Here is a 22142-nt window from a genome sequence, read left to right as displayed (position 1 = left end):
TTAATCGGCCGCGCTAAAGGCTCGCTTATTAATTACAATTCGTTAACAGTGGGGGAGGGGGCTCGTAGTTTTTACCCAACACTTTTCGAGTTAACGCTTTTCAAAGTAAGAATGTACAAGGGCGTAGCGATGCCCCTTTCTACCGAACGTTACGAGAACGTAGATTTTTTTTTTCGTTGCAGAGAGTACCCAAAGAAGCACGTTTGAATGCAAATTTAATCTCACTGCATGTTTACAAATTAAATTCGTTGAGTAAGTCTTATTTTTAAAAGCCAACGTTTGTAGATTTTTCGGATGCAAGCAGCTTCGAAATTATAACGTTACATATACAGAGTGTTTGGCCACCCCAGGGGAAAATTTTAATGGGGGATTCTAGAGGCCAAAATAAGGCGGAAATCAAGAATACTAATTTGTTGATGGAGGCTTCGTTAAAAAGTTATTAACGTTTAAAATTCCGCCAGTACTGAATTTTTTTTCTCGAAAGTGGGTAGGATTTCGGGGGTATGTCTATTCACCAAAAATACTTGTAATCGACACCAGCAAATAAAAATAATTTTTTTAAAACGATTTGAAATGTTTTAATTTCGCCGAAAAATTTGTCCACATTCCTGAATTTTTTTCTCGAAACTGCGTAGGATTTCGGGGGTATGTCTATTCACCAAAAATGATTGTAATTGACCCCCCTAGCTAAAAATAATTTTTTCAGACCGATTTGAAATTTTTCATTTTCGCCGAAAAAATTAGGCATCTACCCCCTGTCGATTTTTCTTAAAAATTCCTTTTTCATTTTTAGTAATTTTATTTGACGCCCTACAGAAAAGTTGTCCAATAGTTTTTTGTAGGTACCCATGAGCTCTATTTCAGAAAAAAGTTTCATTGAAATATATTCACAATTGTAGGAGTTATGGCTGTTTGAAAATTGGACCATTTTTATGGGGTTTCTCTCATTTTGCGGGGTCAAGGACCAACTTTTTGAATATTTTTGCGATTTGTACATATTCTCCATCAAAATACGCGTAGTTTGCTTTTTTAAACATTAAAATCGGCCAATCCGTTCAGAAGTTATGGTGTTTTAAATATACGCATAAAATTTCAGTGAAACATATCAACGCTATGGTCAGACATGAAATTTTCGGTAATGAATTTTTTTCTCGAAACTGAGTAGGATTTCGGGGGTATGTCTGTTGACCAAAAATGGTTGTAATTGACCCCTACAACTAAAAATATTTTTTTTAGAACGATTTGAAATTTTTTTTTTCGTCGAAAAATTTGAGCACCTATCCAAATTTTTTTCTCGAAAATGCGTAGGATTTCGGGGATATGTCTATTCACCAAAAATGCTTATAATTGACCCCCGCAACCAAACATAATTTTTTCAGAATGATCTGAAATTTTTTAATAACTTTTTAACGAAGCCTCAATCAATAAATTGGTATTCTTGATTTTCCTCTTATTTTGGCCTCTAGAATCTCCCATTAAAATTTTTTCCAGGGTTGGTCGAACACCCTGTATGTTTGTGCCTACGTGTTTCTAGGTGTATATGCGGAGTATCGATCGTCCATAAATCATCGATTTCACTCACCACAAAGACACATGCACGTGCGCATCCCAATAATCGATGACAAGATGTAATAGCTAAATGTATCACCGTTGGAATCGTAATATTCGAACACTCGAGTGACAGAGTTTCGTTCGTGACGTTCAAATACGTGTAAAACAGTCGAATAATCCCCCGGCCTGATCGATGGCAAAGATATTATTCTACGAAATGAACGATAAAAGAGATTGAACAATATGAAAAATGCATTACTTACAATGAGGAGCAGCAGCGAGTTTGTGCATTTGTGGGGGGGATGATCGTGGCTATAGTGCGTGATTAGGTAACGAACGTGTCTAATTAAAAGAGTGTAAAGAAAAGATAATTACGAGGCTATAGCTAGCAGAACGACCAGACAAAAGTTTTACTAACAGATTGTAAAGTGAAAACGGTTATACGGTACTATTATTTATCGTTAGTTATTTACATTATATTTAATATACGTCGTAATTAAAATTATCCGAATCTTTCGATACCCTAATCCAAGACCGATTAAAGTAAATGTTGCTAAGAATACCTTCTACAGTTTCCTTATTAGGCACTCTTCACCTTCATTCAGACTGGACAAACAAGAAGACACTCGGAACTGCAACCAAAACAAGTTAATGCTTCTTTAACCCCTTCGCTGTTTAATAAACTGACGATATATAGTTAAATGTTTCAGTCAAGAGTTTTTATTTACATTTTCGTGTATCGTTACGTGCTCTTTTAATAAACGTTGTCCAAATTCCGAAGAATGGAAAACACAAAGTATCGTTACATAGTCTTGATATTACTGGCTTTTCTCAACCTTCGTTCATCGATAATTAACAGGATGAACCATTCAATTCGACTATTATTATTATTGAATTAATCAAAAAACTTAATAATTTCCCCCCTTTGGTTGACTTGGTTCAGAAAATCCTTTAAAGCGAGAACATTTGATATCCTGTATTTTCCCTCCACTTTCTCAAATCATTTAACAGATCCTTCGACTTCGACATGATCTTGATCATGAAATTATAATATTCGATATAAAAGGAACAATTAATCGCAAAGATCTTCCAAACCATGTCATTCGCAATAAACAAATTTTAATTGATCGAGCCATATAGCTCACCTTTATATTTATAAACAGCCTTCTCGTTAAGTTTAACAGCCCCGTAATTTCTTAAAGATTATCCACGCTCGTTTCCCCCGAGTAAAATGATAATTCAACGGAAACACGGCTGTTCCCCGTTTCCATTCTACAAACGGACTTTACAGAATTCGTTTTCGTATCTATAATACGTTCCACCGTTCTTTCAAGCTGGGTAAATACGTTTTCGATTCACTTTGTCGATACCCGCTCCTGCTCCTGCGACGTTGCATTATGCAAACTAAGTGATTACAGACTAAACAGTTCGGTGCGTCCCAGCTCGGCCGTACATCGTACGGATTAAACGCTTTGGTACTTACCACGCTACGTCGCCAGCGTACGTCGCGTGGGCTTAACAGCGAAAGAGTTAAAGAGCCGAAAGAAACCGAATTTCCATCTAGAACCAATCCCTGGGAACGAATCCAACGAAACGGATTCAACGGGTGACTGTTAATTACCCTGAATTCTTTCTATCGAACAAGGTCAACCGAAACCTCCTCGAAGGAGCATACTTTATCGCGACAGGGAGCTTTGTCATTATTCTACAAACAACAGGAAAGAAGCAATCGAATTGAAACTGAATATTAACGACGATTTTTCTATACGAGGGGTGATTTTAATGATATCAGGAATTCCTTCGAGATGTGTATACTAAAAATGTGATAAGTATTTTTGTAATTGATATATTGAAATTTTCAAGAGTTACATGTGGATAATTATTATTGTGTTATTGGAGAAATTAGTAGGAAAACACACACTTGTAAAACGAGAAGACTCGTTGGTAATCGTTAACTTTCGTCTTCGTAACTATCTCTGTCGTATGGACATTGAAAATTCATCAAAATCGCCAGCTGCACTCCTTCATTTGCAATTGAATAACATCGAGCAAGTGGTGATAATAAACAATATGTCGCCTATCTACCTTGATCAATTCTTGAAACACAATAAGCCTGTCTTTTCTACGTTTCGCGTAACTGAAATTGCTCGCGTTCTTCCTACTGTGCGCCCGCGAGAAGTTGACTACTGACTGGAATGCGGGTCTGATTGGTCCCCCACTCTGGTTCGGAGACGACAAGAGTGGGGATGGGCGGAGCAAGCGAAGCACACTCCCCTGCCCCCTGTGCCCTCCCACTAGCCAACATCCCACGAACGAGCAGTACATCGACTGTTTTCTCCGCAGAAATCCCGACAGCAAACGAATTCCCACGGTGATCGATGCCGCTATTGCTCAGCATTCAATTGACCCCGCGAAATCCGGTAATATATTTAGAAGGGGGACGCGTCGCGGCGATATTTCAACGGTTGCCTCGTGTCTGGATTTTCCGCGTTCGCGAAAAGCGAGAGACGACGTCGGCCATTGGGAACAGAATCGTCGGAGAGGTCGAAGGGTAAGAGAGACGGAGCGAACCGCATAAAGTACGCTAAATTCCTCGTACTTACGGTTGGTTAAATATGCAGCGGAATATCAGAGCGTGGCCGCGATGACCATATCCTTCGTAATATAGTGCGATACTTGCAAGGTATCCCGCATAACTCGAACCGGGCCACCGGCAGGACGAAACGCCCAGGCCGAAATAATATTCCTCGGCCATAATTTCGTGACGCTCGCGCGCACGGCTCCGGGGCGTATTTCACCGGGCACGGGATACACCGGTATCCATAATGCATCCAGAAGATGTAACTTCGCCAACGCCGGCACCGATATAACGCATCGTCGATGCTAAAGGGGAACCGGACGTTTCGAACGAACCGTTAATGTTTCAGACGTGGACAAAGAAAAAAGAAATTTCCACGCAATCGTCGACAACGTTTATCTCTGCGTATTATTACTGAAATGGTCGTCAAATATTAGGGCAAACTTAGTTTTTGATGGAAGCTTCGAACTAATTTCTCTCCACTTATTCATTTTCCAATCAATACAGAAAAAGTTTCGCAGATTTTTAATGTTTTTCTGTGCACCCAAAAGGCCAAATGAATTCCTGTGGAACTTCGTATTTGAGTTCTTAAGAAGATTGATGGAATCAGTTCTAGATGAAGTCGATACGAAGGAAAAATTGCATGTTTTTATGCATAGAACAAGACTATGTTTCGAACCCCAACCATTGTATAAATACTAATTTTATTACCAAAGTGATCATGTACAAACTCGTTTCTACGTTCTAAATCGTGTGACACTTTCTATATAAATTCTTATTCCACTTTTCATTGACTCGAGCTAGGTCCACATCTACCATCTTTGTTGATATTAGTAATACACGTTGTCACACAGTCTCAGACTAATTAATCTGCTCCTCTATATAAGTTAAGGCTTCATAATTCACAAAAAAAGAAATATTTGATCGCCTCGCGACGAAAAGGTTACAATAATCGCGCGTCGAAAGCGAAGATATAGCGTCGAGCGTAAATTACACAGTTATTCCATTTCACCCTCGTTTCCTTCGAACGACGACTTGTTCGTAATGCGGTCATCGACGACATAAAACGATCACGACGCTCCTCGATCATCGTTCGCGGAACCGTGAAACAGAAATAAAAAAGTATTCCTCTCGATTTTAACGGAAGTCGCGATAAGCGTCGAGCCAAAAATTTTTGCTTCGAACTTTACGACGCGACAATCGTGGTTGTGCAACCGGCGGTTACGCAACCGGCGTTTCGTTTGCAAAAACAACCGAATTCCACGGAGCTTGGCAGGATGAACCACGCGCGTCTGGTAAGCGAAATATTTTCGATTCGTCGACGCTCGAGCTGAGCCGAGCTACGAAAAGAAAATATCGAACGACCATGACCGAGGCGCGTCGCTGCTCGAAAAAGTCGTACGACCATTTTCATGGACGACTCTGTACAGGCAATGTTTATTTTCCGACCTCCGTCAAACGTTAATCAAATCATCGGTTAATTCGCCTAATGTATGTACATTTGATTCGCGCTGTTTGCAGAGAACTAGCAACGCGTTAAATGGATCTCCCGAAATTAACAGGAAACATTTTTACCGGACGTAAAGTACAGTTTCAACGCTATGAAATGTTCATACTGCTTCGGGGCTTGTCTGCGTATTTTTGTTTAAATATTCGTATCGAATAAAATTACAGGCTAAACGTTCTCTATCTGTAGCCTAGTTTGCGAACCACTACGATTTCAATAGAGTTTTGAAATAAGACGAGACACAGAAGTAGTGCAAAGACTGCTTCCAAACTTCGAACAGCGATTCTTAAACATTGAAGCGCATCTTTAGAACTTATAGAATCCCCACGTTAATAAACATATATCAACGTCTGATGCAAGGTTTGCTCGGTTACTTCGCGACCTTCTACTTGGCTCTTAATGTGTCTCTTTTATTTTTTATCAAATTGAAAAAGAATAATTTCCAAGAAAGATCCAGGATAGAACAGAAGATAGGATCTCTTCTCATTAAATTTAATTTCTCATGCTCTTCAAATTTCTTCAAATGTATTATAATTCGCAATGCCGTGTCATTGTCAGTTACATGAAAGAACAGAATCTCGTGGAGAAACAATAATGATCTTTTACGCTGTCGATGACGACTCCCATCGAAATAAGGGTCGCGAATTCAAAGTTCGTATTACCAGTGACAAAAATTCAGGTCCAACGAAAATTTGCAAATGGGCCGAAATATGTCAGAGACCGGAACCAAGGTACAAACGGACCGCAAACACGCGTGGGCGGTTTCTGCAGCTCGATTGCATTCACGAATGAATTTCTCAGGACAGTAGGTGTTCATGACACAAGGACGAAGGATTGCGACCGGCTCCAACGACTCCGCGGGTCTACGTGTCCGGGTACGTACGGAAATAATTGTTGCATATTTAATGAGGCGTAAGGTAACAGGGTCACGCCGGCGTGGCACCAATTTCCTCGCGGAAAATTTACCATTTTCGCAGTGGCCCCGTAGAACCGTGAACAAGGGTTGCTTCGAAGCGTCACGAAACGACCGGGAACGACTACGTGCCTGGCTACGTACGGAAATAATTGTTGCATATTTAATGAGACGGAAGGCGACAGGATCAACGGCCGCCTCTTTCCAACGTTCTCTCCAGACCTTCGTCGAACGTGGAGCGGTCCAGCTCGATCTTCGCCGGGAAATGGATCAATTTTCGTGGACCTCGGGACGCTAAGGGAAAATTCACGCATCGTCGCTGGCCCTTAATGTCTTATACAAGAAACCATCTGACAACGAAGGACTGCATGCGCGGTAAATTTTGACAATATTATAAAAAAGACAAATTTGTATTTGTTTGCTACATTTTTACTCGATTTTCGTTGCATTCTTGTATAATAAATTGTAACGTTTCAAATAGAAAAACTAAAGTGAACTTTTGGACAGTGAATTGCAGTATGAGATAGCACTTATAATTTTAATATTTATGGAAATCAAATGTATACGACTGATTTTAACGACACGAGCACGGGGAATGGGTACAATATTAATATTTTCACATTTCTGTCTGAATTTCTATTTATCTGCCACGTTTTAAAATATATCGCAAGTAATTCCATTTTTACTCGATCTTTGTTACACTCTTGTATAATAAATTGTAACGTTTGAAATAGAAAAACTGAAGTGAACTTTTGGACAGTGAATTGCAGTATGAGATAGCACTTATAATTTTAATATTTATGGAAATCAAATGTATACGACTGATTTTAACGACACGAGCACGGGGAATGTGTACAATATTAATATTTTCACATTTCTGTCTAAATTTCTGTTTATCTGGCACGTTTTAAAATATATCGCAAGTAATTGCATTTCTACTCGAGCTTTGTTACACTCTTGTATAATAAATTGTAACGTTTGAAATAGAAAAACTAAAGTGTACTTTTGGACAGTGAATTGCAGTATGAGATAGCACTTATAATTTTAATATTTATGGAAATCAAATGTATACGACTGATTTTAACGACACGAGCACGAGGAATGTGTACAATATTAATATTTCCACATTTCTGTCGGAACGATTACTCGAGGATTTCTCCATCGAACATTTGGGTAATTATTTCCGTGGCGCATAGCTCTGTAGCTTCTTCGTTTATCATTCTAACTAAGCATTAGGAATAACATTACCATTCTTATTACCGACATTAATATTCCTATCGTACTTTCGCCACTACTCGATATTAAATATTACCATAATAGAAATTGAGTTTCCATGATAATTCCGAGCCAAAATTGCAACTCTACCTTTTCAACTCGCTGAATGCTGATCAAGCGAACGCAATATTCCCCCGTCATTACGCGAGGATAAAACAATTAAAGGAATCATAATTAATGGCCCCAGCAATCAGCCCCGTATCGCGAGTAAGCGTAATGCTCTCATTGTCCGAAACAAAAGCACTTGGCTGGACTTTTGTGCGTGAATTAGGAGCAACAATTGCATAAAAGTAGGAAAACGATCGACGAAGGGAGGGGGAGGAACCGGCCATTTTCAGGGAATTTAATTTCGAAAATAATTGTTGCGCATTTAATGAGGCACAGGGTAATAGGGTGACCCTCTTGCCACGCCAAGCCACCCCTCGGTGCGTTTTATAAGCACCTTAAGTTAAACTTCTTTTTCTTCTTCCTTCTTTCCTCCCTTCGCCTTTCCTTTTATTAGCTTCATTCTCTCTCGTGTAACTCGCGCACATTGCGCCCGCGCGTGCGACCTCCCTGGTAATTAATTTAGTTTTGCAATTTCTCCCGCCGAAGGAACGCCGCCGTTCTGTAATTTACGTTCGTTCCGCCTGCCTGTCTTCCTCCTGGCTTTGCTTTGACTTTGTACACCGAGAGAAGTCGTCTCCGGTTTGTTTACCTGCATGCTTCCGTTGAATTTATCGATCGAGAGCTTGGCAAATATGACGTCGACGCGTTCGAAAACCTTCCCCGGAATTATTTGCGTCACTTTCGTCGACTGAAACGGCGTCGTCGACGGTTCTGAAACGTGCTCGAGGCTTCACGATATGCGAACAATCCAGAAAGAATAATCAAGTTCATTTATCTTGAGTATAATAATAACGTTGGGGCGTTTAGACTTTCTCGAACGTCCCTGCGACACGAGAACAGAGCAGTACTCACTTGCACGGCTGAAGAACTCGAGGCAGCCGGGAATTGTAATATTCGGGTATCGCAAAACGCGACAACCCGACTCTGAAATATGTCCCTAGCGTCCTGGTGCAGCAAAAAGTCAATATCTCAAACCGTTGACCTACAACCACCAAAGCCTCGCCAACAGTGTTTCGGACTCGATGTCCTGATGCAACAAGAAACAAACGTCTCGACCAGCTGACGTGCAACGTTAGCGTTACGCAACAGTAATATCAAATTTCGTCGATAATCAGACGCGATTCGAATGAACATTTCGAAGACAAGCAAAATAAAACGCAGCTGAACATCGAACTCTTGTACTAGGAAAATCCGAATTTATTTATTTATACGATTACAGTTACATGTTTATGTTCACTTTCAATACAGTAACTTGTATCGTTTATAAAACAATTTGAAAACGTTTTATAAACGATACGAGTTCTATGAAAAATGAACATAAACATGTAACTGTAATGGTAACTTGCGATCAATTTTCTGGGAATAAAGTAGTCGTCTCGTTTGAAAATCGTGGGGAAAAAAGGGTTTGAAATATTCCACTATCCGTAGCCTCAAATTTCAACAGTGTACAGTTGATAATAAATATGTAACTGAAATCGTAATTCACGATCGGTTTTCTAGAAATAAGGTAGTCGTGTCCTTTGAGAATGGTGGAAAAAAGGAAGTGTTCGAAATATCCAGTTATCCGTAGCCTCAAATTTCATCAGTGTACAGAGGTGCACGGGCAGCTTCTGCGTGGGTGGAACGAGGCTCGTGGAGGGATAAAGAGGGACGAAGAGGAGACCAAACGAACGGACGTCGCATGGGCTGCCAGCCTGAAACCCGGTGCCGTGGGTGGGGGTCAAGTGGCAAATATTAGTACGAAAACTGGCGTTGCCGAGCTTGCGAGAGCTTGGCGACGAAAGCTGCTTAAACGTTCCCTTCCTTCGCCTCCGTTGAACCAGCTCCGCCCGTCCAAAAACCCCTCGTTTCTCTGTTACCTACACACCGAGGAAACCAGTGAGCCCTGCAGCCCTCCGAGCTCTCCAACACAATTCCGCCTCGGCGAAGTTACCGTGCGCCTTCCACTCGGTGGTTAAAGCTCCAACAACGGATCCGTTCTGCGCGCGGTAGCGAACGAGAGAGACGACCTACGGAAACGCGGGAAGAAGAAAGACGGAGGTAGAATTGTAGAAGCGATGCTGGGGGGATACCGGCAGCCGTAGTAGGATTCGCTGGTAACGACAATAATAGTGGTAGTATATTCCTTTTGAGGGTGGGGTGAGAGCACAGGGCGGAAGAAGGCTTTCCCGTTCCCGGTAAGTTCGCCAGTTTTTCGAATTTCGATCTGATTATTTGGAACCGTATTTTCAAGCTCTCTGCGCGACGCTTTGCGTGGGATTTTGGTACGACAGTAATTTGTTACATTGCTTTTTCGTTTGGGGGATGGTTGGAGGAAATGTAACTCGGGGGTTCTTTGAATAATTTTTTTTTGTTGCGATATTTACGGCGAGCATTTTACGTTTGAATCGTACGATTGATCAAAGAAAATTATACGTATTTTAAAGTAATTTTTGCGCGTGAAAAGTAACATTTAGTATGTTTTTGTTAAGAATGATTTGGACGAAGTCTGATTTGTAACGGAGACTCTAATTGCTGAGTCGTTTCAGGCAAGTATGAATTAAGAATGAATTTTATTTATTTCGTGCACTTTTATTAATCTGTTCAGGAAGGTTTTATTACTCCTTCCGGTAAATTCTTCAATTTATTTACGCTCCATATGTAATTATATATGTTCGCATATTTATTACTGTATCTGTACGATGATTCGATGACACTTTGTGTCTTACAGTCCTACAACCAGTCCAATAATATGTGCTGAAAGTACTAAAACTTTAGACGCGTGCAGCTCCGAAACTACTAGTGCTTTATTAATAATTGAACCACTGTTGGCAGCGGTGAAGCTTCTCCTTTAAAACGGTTTTTGGTTTTTGTCGATCGGACTTTCCGTTTTCGAGATATCGTAATTTATATAAAAGGTAATTTTTAAAATTCCACTCGCCGTCTTACGAGAACCGATTAACGCGTATTAAAAATACTAAAACTTTAGATGCGTGCAGTTCCGAAACTACTAGTGCTTTATTAATAATTGAACCACAGTTAGGGGCGGTGAACCTTCCTCTTTAAAATGGCTTTTGGTTTTTGTCGATCGGACTTCCCGTTTTCGAGATATCGTAATTTATATAAAAGGTAATTTTTAAAATTCCACTCGCCGTCTTACGAGAACCGATTAACGCGTATTAAAAATACTAAAACTTTAGATGCGTGCAGTTCCGAAACTACTAGTGTTTTATTAATAATTGAACCACTGTTAGGGGCGGTGAACCTTCCTCTTTAAAATGGCTTTTGGTTTTTGTCGATCGGACTTCCCGTTTTCGAGATATCGTAATTTATGTAAAAGATAATTTTTCTTAATTCGACTCTCTCTGTCTTCGTCTAGCGCGTCGGGCCTCTCGCTCGCTCGTGAGTCGTGCTGACCTACCCTACGAACGTGACTGTCGTGACCTAGTTCCGCGTAGTGTTTCCACGAATTTACTACGCGCTACTATCTACGCGCGCGCGGTCATTCACTTCGCGTCAATGAAACGTAAACAAACGCTACGGACACTCATATCTCCGAAACTAGCCACCGCATCGACTTGAAATTAAAATCGCTATATCTCCGGAACTAATAAAGCTATCGACTCTCACAAACGCTCATTTTAAAGGGCATTTCATCCTCTATCCGATGACTATACCAGATACTACAATTTTTACTGTCTTCTATGTTTATTTTGCAATTTTCTTTGACTCTATACACCCAAAAAAGTTTTATCAATTCCTATCGATTGCACAACCGATGTACGATAAACTCTGAATCATAGATTATTTATTTACTTGAAAATGAGTTTATATTTCTATACAGAATGAGGTCCTTCAAAACACTTTTCATTCATAATACGAGACTTAGAAGTCAAGATTATTGTCTTCCAACATTTTTATGATTACGTTCCGTGGAAAACAACGCATTGATATTTAACCCTAATAATAGTTTAATACGTGTCAACGTAGTTATTTGAAAATTTACATAATCCTCCATTAGTTCATTATTTTTTAAATACTTTAAAGGAAAATTGATTTCCACTTTCCACATTAGTAAAAATCAACATTAAGTGAAATAATTCACTCGAGATTGAGAGTCCACTTAAGGATTAACGCGTACAATTACATCGACCGACTCGATTCCGGCAGACAATTTTTACCGCGTCTGTAATAGGGAAAACTGGATCGAAAGAACGCTGTCCAATGAATAGCCCAAGAGAATCGGTCCCGCTGTCTTTTCCTCGGCTGTAACCCTCCTTCCCTGGTCGTTTGCTTGGTGTATATGCGGGTCTACGGGCACGTTTGGATTCATTAAACAGACCACGATGAAGCTCTTTCCATGAACACGTGTGCGAGGCGTTCTCATTATATTCGATTACACAAGCTCGCGTACACTTGCGCTACAGGCAATTCACGGGCTAATGCGAACTAATTACCAGTCGACCGGAAGTTAAAAAGTGTGGACAAGCCACCGCCGGCATCCGCTTATGCTGCCTCCATCTGCTTTCTGGTCCGCCCGGACAATTCCCAGGGAATGAAAGTTTGCTGCTGCGGTTACCGTACATTTAGCTTCCTCCGCTATTGCTGTTTCATCGTACGCCCGGCCGTTTTAATTCTTGAACGAGTCCCGACAACGGGGAACGTCAACATCGAACACTTACGCCCCTAAAAAGTTCCGGATCAGCCACTGCTTAATGAAAAACCAGTCGATTTATTTTCTAGCGTGCTTGCTCACACTGTTCGACTGGTCAGTTATTATAAACACGGCTAACGTAATTCAATCTATTCCCAAATATCCAAATATTTTGGCAAGTGCATCCTGAGTTTGTACACACGACTATCAATCTCAATTATTTGTCTTCTCATCTTCTCGACATTCTACCGAACTTTACCAGTGTTGTACGCACTGTATCTCATATCATACGCAATTAATGAGACTTCTAGACATATCATGCAACTGTGTTATATCAAATACCAACGAACAAAACAATGTAAACTGGACTGTCTCAACGGAACCAGGATAGAAAGAAACTTGTAGACTAGTTAAGAAGAGAACCGAGAAAGAACGAAACGAGATCCAGTCTGCTGGCAAGAAAAAAATTCGAAACCGTGTCCGTTCGCCGATCGACTCGATCAAATTTCGCTTCGCGGATACGCGCGTGCATCAACATTTCCGCGGCTAATACGAAATAATTACTGGCCAAGCAAAAGGGGGAAAATACGGACGAGCCTCGGGGCGGAATCCGCTTATTCCGTTTCCAGCTAGCTTTTCCGGGTTAGCTCGTCTCCCGGACAAATCCCGCGGAATAAAAGTTTGCCGTCGTGGCCGTTCCCCGTGCGCCGGATCCTCCGTTTCCATCGCTATTTTAATGCCATCTTCCGCACACCCACCATGCGACCGCCAGCCTGCGTTTTAATCCTCCGTATAATATTTACAAAGCGAAACTGCTCGCGGTACGCTGGTCGACGGACGCGACTAAACACGGAATCCGATGCGCTGAATGCATCGTATTCGTCAGAGTGTGCATAAGCTGGTCGACGTTCCGTGCATTTCGCCAAGGTTTTACTCGTTATACGCACGGGATCATGGTTTTAGCCAGGACGGAACAGCGGTTACTCCGGAATATTTTTAAACAATCAAACATTTTCTAGCGCCCGCGTGTCTCGAACACTCGACGAAATATATTCCAAGGGTCGTTGTACGGTTCGTTCGTTGTCGAGCCGAAATTAACAGTCGACGACGGGTCGCCTTCGACCCAAATTCCTAGCAACTTTGACTTTTCGATGGGGTTTCGAACTGGTAGACTTATGAGATATTTCATTTTAGTGTTATGGGTTCCCTCCTCTTGTGTGTCTTAAATGTAGCTCGTTTTAACTCTTTCCACTCCAATGGCGTCGCCATGCATCACAACTAGATTTAAGAGTTATCTGTCACAAGCCTAATTAACGAAGCAAATGAAGAAATTTTTAATTACAAATGTATATAAATCTCTGTGGGGGAATTTTAATTGCATAATCACAAAATTGCATTTAAGTTACTTTTATTAAAATTAGTTCTTGGAGTGCAAAGGATTGAAATAAAATTTCATGTTATTGATTAGTTGAAGAAGTAGATAAACCAAGCTGATGAATGGACAGTCGATTATTTTAACGTGAAATTACAAAGAAAAAGACAAGCAATGGAATGAAAATCGATACTTAATTTAAGGAGAGAAATTTCTACTCGTGAAAATTACCTAATTCTGTGGTAAGAGAGAAAATAGAGCGATCGATCTGCTCGATAAAATAAAAATTCTAATTAATTTTAATAACATTCTCTACTCAACCCAGTAACTATCCCTATACTAATTTATTATTTATCTCCCACGAGCAAGAATTGACATCGATTCTTAGAAATCTGACCAACGTTGACGCTGACTTTGGCTAATCGCAAGTTTCCGAGCTTAATTACGATACTCGAAACGCTAATATCGAAAGTTACTTAACGAATCGTACAGCCGCTCAGGGATCGACGATTTCGCGCGTTCCACATTTTTGTCGCTGCCTTCCGAATCCCTTTCGCCGTTGAAAGGGAAGAGGAGCATCGAATCGTCTCATCAGCGTCTGCAGTTTGTACACGTCAACGTTAAAGAGCCCTGAATGGCTCGCTTCAGTCGAGAAACCTACAGCCAGCGGGGCCAGCAGATGCGTTTCTGGTGGCGTGCACTTAAACTCGAGTCCGAGTGCATCCAGAGAATCAGAGTCGTTAGACAGTCGCTGGTATATAGTGGCTGGGGCATTCTTTTTGCCCCGTTGCTATTTCCGTCGGCGGTCCGCCAGGGGACAGCTTTTAAAAATGCAGCTTAATGACCTCGTCGCCGGAGAAAACACCGCTGTCCCCCCCGGCGTTCGCGTTTAAGCTTCCGTGTTCGTTAATGCAAACTGATACAGCGAACGATACCGAATTAACGACCGTCGTTACGGCTTTTAACGCGATACTTTGGCTGCTCCGTCGAAACGGACCTTAAACGTTCCACGAACCTCTCTGGCATCTCCAACGCGAGAAACGGAAGTCGATTTTTCTGAAACCTCCTCGAAGAGGGGGCAAGAAATTTCTTGGAACTCTTCGTTATTAAAATAAATCTCTTCACGGATTGAAATTTTCTTGCTGAAAACGGAAAGACACCGTGGAAGATCCCAAGGTTAACCCTTTGCTATGTTTACTCTCAGCCACCACAGCAAAGAGTCATACTGATCTTATGTTGTACTGAGTTGTCGAGCTTCAAAGATACACAGAATTCGAAATAATATTTCATAAATTTTGTTTAATACTTTGACTGTGAGACCAAAACTTTGATTTTAGACAATTGTAAACTAGATAACTTAAAACTTGTCATAGTTCATATGAAGCCTATTCAACTTTATTTTCTTTTAAAATTTCAATATGAGAATTAATTGTTTTAGTTCCACTGTTATAAGTTCTGTCACCCATATATGAGTGACGTGGCAGTCAAAGTGCTAAGTGTAATTAGAAACATGCTTCTTAAAATATTTAAAAACCCATAAGTGTACCGTGAAATTATAAGTAGCGATGACGAATTTTATTTTGACTCCTAAAGCTTAATAGCAAATTACGCAAAGATTGTTCCATGTGTTCAAACCAAAAAATTAAAGGTGAAGAACTATAAAATATAAAAATATCATCGCGTTACGTATATCTAAAGTTTAAAAAAGTATAAATTTTGTTTTCCCCCCATAATCTTCCATATCGTTCAATTTTCGTGCAACGAACCATCACGACACCCAAGTACAAACTTAACACGATCGTAAAGGGTTAATTTCGATTTCGATTCCCGTGAAAAATCGCGAGTACTGGTTATTCGTCCGGTTTCCCAACGTCTGCGTGTGGCAAGCATTTCCAAGTTGACCCCGACGAAAGAAAAGACGTAGCGGAGAGCTCGCGAGCTGGAAGCATAACTTTTTCATTTCCCAGCGTCTTCCGGTTCCAGTCGAGCCGAGGGGGGTCGTGTCACGTTTCCCTCCCGCGTGGAATATCTTTTGTACGTGAGCCTCTTGAATAAACATGCGGTCGACGGTGTGCGCGCGCGCCAAGGGCGAGAAAGGAAATAGAGCCGCCGTTAAGGCCGCGCGGATGAAGAAGCGTGGGCGAGGAGGACGGGGGCCTGGTTACGAGCAAACGATGAAAAATGCCAGCGCGCCGCTTACCAAGGCCCGGGAGACAAAAGGACGTTGATGATAAGAAACCTGCAAATATTTTCAACTTAATTACCAGCTATTACGCGACGCTCGAGGACTGGCCAGGCCTGGAACATTCTGGGGCTGCGAATTAAAATGCTACCGGGCCCATTTCGCGATAAAAACTCCAAGGATGCGAAGATACATTCAAATATTGTCATACGCGTATGTATTACAATGTTTTGCTTGGGAATTTATTTACTTTATTATGTATTTTCCAGAATTTTTTGGCTACGAGCTGACTCTTATCGATGATATAGGTTGATAGATTGTCAATTGATAGATGTTCCTATTCCTATATTAATGCAATAAGTCGATGAAAACAAAAATAAATACCGGAGTATAGGAAAGAAAGTTAGCTGTAAGTAGAACTAGGAAATATATTCTTGGACACAAAGTTTTATAAGTTTGTAATGTTATACGATGTAGAAGAAACAGATAAGTGTCTAGGCACTCAAATAAAGCAAAACTAAAACTAAAACTATTTCTAGGTACCACGATGGTCTAATAAACAAATGTTTCCCATCGAAGTTAATCAGTATTGTACTGACAAGAAATTGCAGTTGCTTAAATTTAAAAACAAATTGATTTTCGATAAAAAATTGAGATGACTGATATTTTTAAATAGAACTAAGTTTTGTATATTACATACGTTCATGGTACATAGATTATTTAGCGAGTAATTGAAATTAATATTTACATTTGTGTTGAACTAAAGTATACATAACGAAAACCTTAGTTGATTGTCGAGGGACAAAAATAAGTGGACAAATGATAAAATATAAAATCAATATCTAGTATAACCACCCTCTGCAACAATTGCTTTTAAACATCGTGAAATACTATTTATCAGATTTTCAATGTAACTTTTATCAATATTTTCAAAAGCCAATCATAAATATTTGAACCTTTTCCCTCCAAAATTATTCAAGAAAAGAGAACATGCATTTCTTTCCCACTACTATTGTCCGTGCAATTGATCTTGAGTTTCGTTCTTCGAAACTCGTTTCTGCGTCACGATGAACACGAACGGAAGTAAGCTGTCCCCGAAACGGTAGACGACGTTGCCTCCTTTCGCTAAACGCGCCTCCACGGTCCCGAGACCGCGCATATAACGGGGGAATACTGTACGGAGCCATTCTGGCATCGAGGCGAACAAAACGAGAAGAAGACGCGCATAAACACGGCCGTTCCTGTGCGCTCCCGTCAAGCTGGCGTGTCGGTGGAGGACGTCAACCGAGCACGACGCTGCCTTATCTGTCCCCGAGGGAGGCGTATCTCGTAAAGTCGCGTCGCGTACGACGTTTCGTGCAACCTGTCCCGGAGATCCGGGCGTCGCAGCGCGCCGCGGTGACCGGAGGCCCGCAGAGCGGAGTACTTTGCCGCCACGGAGTTAAATATTCCCACGTGAAAATGCTCCGTCCTGTGTAAAGAGATGCCGCCGGCCAAGCGGCAAGGGGTAGAAGGAAGGTGACTGATGCGAGAGTGTGACTAATGCAGCGTCCCCGAGGACTACGACCTAACCCACCTACCCGGTGACTTCGACCTCCTCTGGCAACCTACGCTTTAAACCTCCGTTTACGCCCCTACCCCCTTGGTTCCCTGGAACCGTTCTCCGTGTTTCTCCGTTTCTCTCACCTTGCCCCCTCGCCCTGGCCGCGCACAATCCATCAAATGGCCCGTTAAATATGAATGATCGCGCCCCGCGCGAGCAAGAAACTGCTCGGTGCTCTCCACGAGCATCCTGTCGTCGGCCTCCAACGCGATGAATTAACGAAACCCAAGGACGAGGGTCCTCGCTAATGGGGCGTTCGCTGGGATTCGTTCGCGTACGATCGAAACGACGCGGTTTCGCTATCCCCTAACTCTGTTAGCGCGATGTTCCCTCAACATGGAAGTTGAGAAACGCGTGGGTCATCGTCCGCACGACGGTGTGCAAAAACGTACGAAACGCGGACGAAATGTAGCAAAATGGAGACTTGTATTGAATATTTCCGCCGCGTTGTAGGTTCTTTGAATATTAATTTATGTGCAAAAGACGTGATTCTGTGTAAAAGGATTGTGTGCTTGGTGTGTTTCAAATTTGTTTATGTACAATTTTATTCCAAATACAATTCTCTTCGTTAAATCCTACAATGGCATGTTTCAAAGTAACGAATATTGTTTATACGAGTTGCTATATCATCAGTTAATAGTTCAAGGTCCAAGTAATCAGAAAAATTAACGAAAACACCTAAGTGCAAACTTGTGTTGAATCACAGTTTTATGTCAACTTTTATCGATTCAGATGATTTGGAATGTACTGAGAATTTATTGAGTCTACCTTTTTTTTATTGGAAATGGTACTTCTGTGATTGTATAATGAGATAATAGCATTAGTATTACTTTCCTGATCCTGTTTAAGGGCATGCAACATTACTTCAGAGATAGATTCTATACAAGAAAACAATAACAAATAAACATGTGTCCTGTTTGATCTTGTTTTCAAGCTATAGCGAGTTCTGCGTTGGAATAATTCTCTCTGAAGTTGAGAATAGTCGAACTAATTCCATTCAACTACTTCTGAATTGAATCTGTGAATACGTAAACATTAGAATACTAGGTGTCTGATTATTAACCCCTTGCCATGTATTGTCGTGTCTGACTCGTAACAAGTTCTTGATGTCAAGTTTCACAATTATGAGGCCACTCACTCGTCATCGAGTCTTATAAATTAAAATCAACACATTTTTACATACTGGATATTCGTAGAACAAATCTATTTCTTTTCGTACGCGAACAAATTTAAACAACATCAAATAGTAAACGTTGGAAAGATTATTTGGAATTAAATCGTAAGTCGAGCGGTTAAAATACAAGTTTGTCTCGTCAACAAATGGCAGATCCTTGAGTATAGACTTATTATTATAAATAATGCCTTGACAAACTCCAGGTTCATGTTTAGATGCAAATAGGTAATTTTGAACACCTGCTGCGAAGGTAAATAGATGTGTTCAAGAAGAAACTCGCTATAACTTGAAAACAAGGTCAATGTTCGCACGAACTTTTGTTATTATTCTTTAATCTTGCGTCCATGAAAAGAAAGATTCCAATGGACTCGTTCGTAGAATCTTTTAGTAAAATTACGTGAAAAGTTACGTTGTAGACGTACCTTAGGATGTCCTCCGAATCTGGTTTATCCATATGATTTTCGCGTAGGAAACACAATACCTCGAGGGTCTCGGGACAGGCGACAGCAAACTCAAAGTTCGAACGCAGTGGGTGCCAACAGCAGCTTACACCGGCAGCGAAACGCGATTTCGGTGTTTTCGAGGGACAATACGAGGAACAAGGAAAATATATACGGGGCGGATTTTCTAGCGACGAGTGTAAAAACATCGCGGCCGAGTAAACGTCTGGCCCGGAGCCAGAGAGGATGTCCTGTTCCTCTTTGTTGCTCGGTGGCGCGCGCGCACGGACGCCGCCGGCGCTGCAAAAGTTAATTTGCGTAATGGCGTGTTTAAAATACGCGGTTCGGTCGTACGTCATCGCGGGAACGACACGAATTTTCCGCGATGCGGTCTGCGGGTCGTCGACCCCTCGACGACGACTATTGATCAAATTGTTTCGCGATTTCTGAAGGCTGCACGAGACTCCATATTAAGTACGCGAGATAAAACACAGAGATTAGAAGATCGTAGTATCTATTGCGATGGCTCGCGTTAACACTGTCTTCGGATACTGTAAACGTTCTCCTTCGACTCGATATAAAGTCTGAGATCGGGCTTTCGACGGGGATAAATAATTCAAATTCGAACGACGCGGTGTTTCATTAAGTAGGGATTTGGATCGCGTTATACGCTGCCATTCGCACAAAGAGAGTCGCGGCGATATGCAGCCGGGCGTTTCAAGAACGATCAGAAATACATTTGAAGGCGAAGTTTAAGAAGAGTGCTAACTTAAAGATTTTTCTCGCGGAAGCGTTCCGCGTATTCCATGAAAGTGGAATCTATTGCAGGCTCTCGGGAAGAAATTATCTTAAAACGTTACCAAATTAAGGCACTCGTCTTCAACCAGATGTATAATACGATATAGATCTTTCAGAAAGTGTGATTTTATTCAATTCTTTTTAGAAGAAATTGACTACCAATGAGGTCTACGATGCATATAGATTTAAAAGAAATAAGTGACTCGGAGCAATTAACGTCTAAATAGTGAATAGTATTGAAATTTTAATACGTAATTGCGCACTACCTTTCTTTTTGTCTATTATAAGGACTTTTATAGTTTATGTTATCGATACACGATGGCCATAGAAATTAATATTGCTCGGTTCGGGGAGAAGTCCCAAACATACTGCAATATTCGTGTAATGGTAACATCGTAATTCAGCACTGGGCATAGAGTACATTTCAATTACACGTAGGCATTGGCGGTGTTATGAAATTGTCGATGGTTAATGATGTGATACATTTAATCTGTTCGCTGCAGAACACGTTTGCGAAATATGGAGAATACCAAACCAGCCCCAAAATTAGATTCGCTCGTGTTCGAATAAAACGAATATTCCTTCGTTACATTTTAAAGAATCGACAATAAAAATACCGTTAAATTTTTAAAATATTAAAATTCTCGGTTTCGAATCAACTCGAAGTTAATTAACTAGATTTAAACAACGGTGTGAAAACTTCCGCGCCGGCAAATTGAAGTTCGCTAACTTGGCAAATTGATTCTGAATGGGGCACCGACAAAAAAAACACGTTGGCCAACGAAACAATGTGCAAATGCTCGACGTACGCTGGACCCAACAGCAATCGTCCGTAAACTTTTTTAATTTGCTGTTTCTAGCACCGATGACCGCACGTTCTCGTTTTCGAGTAATCTACCCAATCTATAAATAAAATATAAACTCGAAAAACACATCGACTCGAAGGACAGAACGAGACAAAAACAGTAAACTAAAAAACCGATAAGATCCATGGTGGAAAAAAGAAATTGAAATCGATTCGACGGCCCTAAGAACCACACGCGCGACTTTGCAATTTAACGGGTAGCCGAACACAGACACGAGTATACAAATATGCGTTTTTGGGTGTACACAGTCTGGTTAAGTTTCGAGATAGGTGGTTCGAGAATCACTATAAATGGTAATGGAGAGCAGTGTTCACCTTGGCTCCGCCTTTCGAGAAACGAAAGGGTGGCGAAGAAGACAAGAAGGGTCGATGTAAGAAGAAGACAAGGAACGGGTGGAACAGGGTGGGTTGAAAATGTAATATTTCTTCTTTGTGCAGCGTAAATAATAGCGTCCTATACCCGCGTTAGTATTCTTTCATCCGCTGTTTCATTCTCCTGATCTAATGTTTATTAAATAATCTGCATTATTAGGTAGACTATCAGACAATCGATGCCTTTTAATTCTGTTTAAAATACGTCATTGTTCATTGAGATATTAATTAAACCCTTTTCATACACAGTTTGATGACGTATGATCTATCGTTTCCTATTAGTCGATCATTTAATTCTATTTAAAATACGTCACTGTTCATTGAGAAATTAATTAAACTCTTTTCATACATAGTTTGAAGACGTTTGGATATGTTTGATGACGTATGATCTATCGTTTCCTATTAAACGATCGACACCAATTAGTTCTGTTTAAAAGACGTCATTGTTCATTGAGAAAATAATTAAACTCTTTTCATACATAGTTTGAAGACGTTTGAATACGTTTGATGACGTATGATCTATAGTTTCCCATGATATTCGTAGAGAATCACAGCAAATTCTTTCGAAGTACGATTTTGTGTACAAAATACTCCCATTATCCATCCACAAACCTGTACAGGGTTGAAACATTTTCCATCAGATTATCACGCTACTCGCAACGAGTTTGATCCCATCGCTATTTAGTCGTGCGCTCGCATTAAAACGATTTTCCCTAATCCCAGCTCTCACGTTTCCCCTATGATTTTCCATCAATAATGCGCTGCACCCCC

The 22142-nt window shown here is 40.8% G+C and overlaps 1 protein-coding gene across 7 annotated transcripts in view; it reads right to left on the bottom strand.

Moving 5' to 3' along the window:
- LOC143349937 (uncharacterized) overlaps positions 1-22142 on the bottom strand; it is a 539266-nt gene that overhangs the window by 305437 nt on the left and 211687 nt on the right. The window contains exon 3 of one of the 7 annotated variants that reach the window (XM_076781606.1): positions 2115-2183. The exons of the other annotated variants lie outside the window; for them this stretch is intronic. The gene's annotated coding sequence lies outside the window, so the exon portion shown is untranslated. The remainder of the gene's footprint in view (positions 1-2114; positions 2184-22142) is intronic. 7 annotated transcript variants of the gene reach the window in all.

The sequence above is a fragment of the Colletes latitarsis genome, chromosome 14 (genome assembly GCF_051014445.1).
Source record: "Colletes latitarsis isolate SP2378_abdomen chromosome 14, iyColLati1, whole genome shotgun sequence".
In the NCBI taxonomy this organism is placed as follows: Eukaryota; Metazoa; Arthropoda; class Insecta; order Hymenoptera; family Colletidae; genus Colletes; species Colletes latitarsis.
The sequence above is the reverse complement of the archived record's forward strand: the minus strand, read 5'-3'. Positions and strand labels throughout refer to the sequence as shown.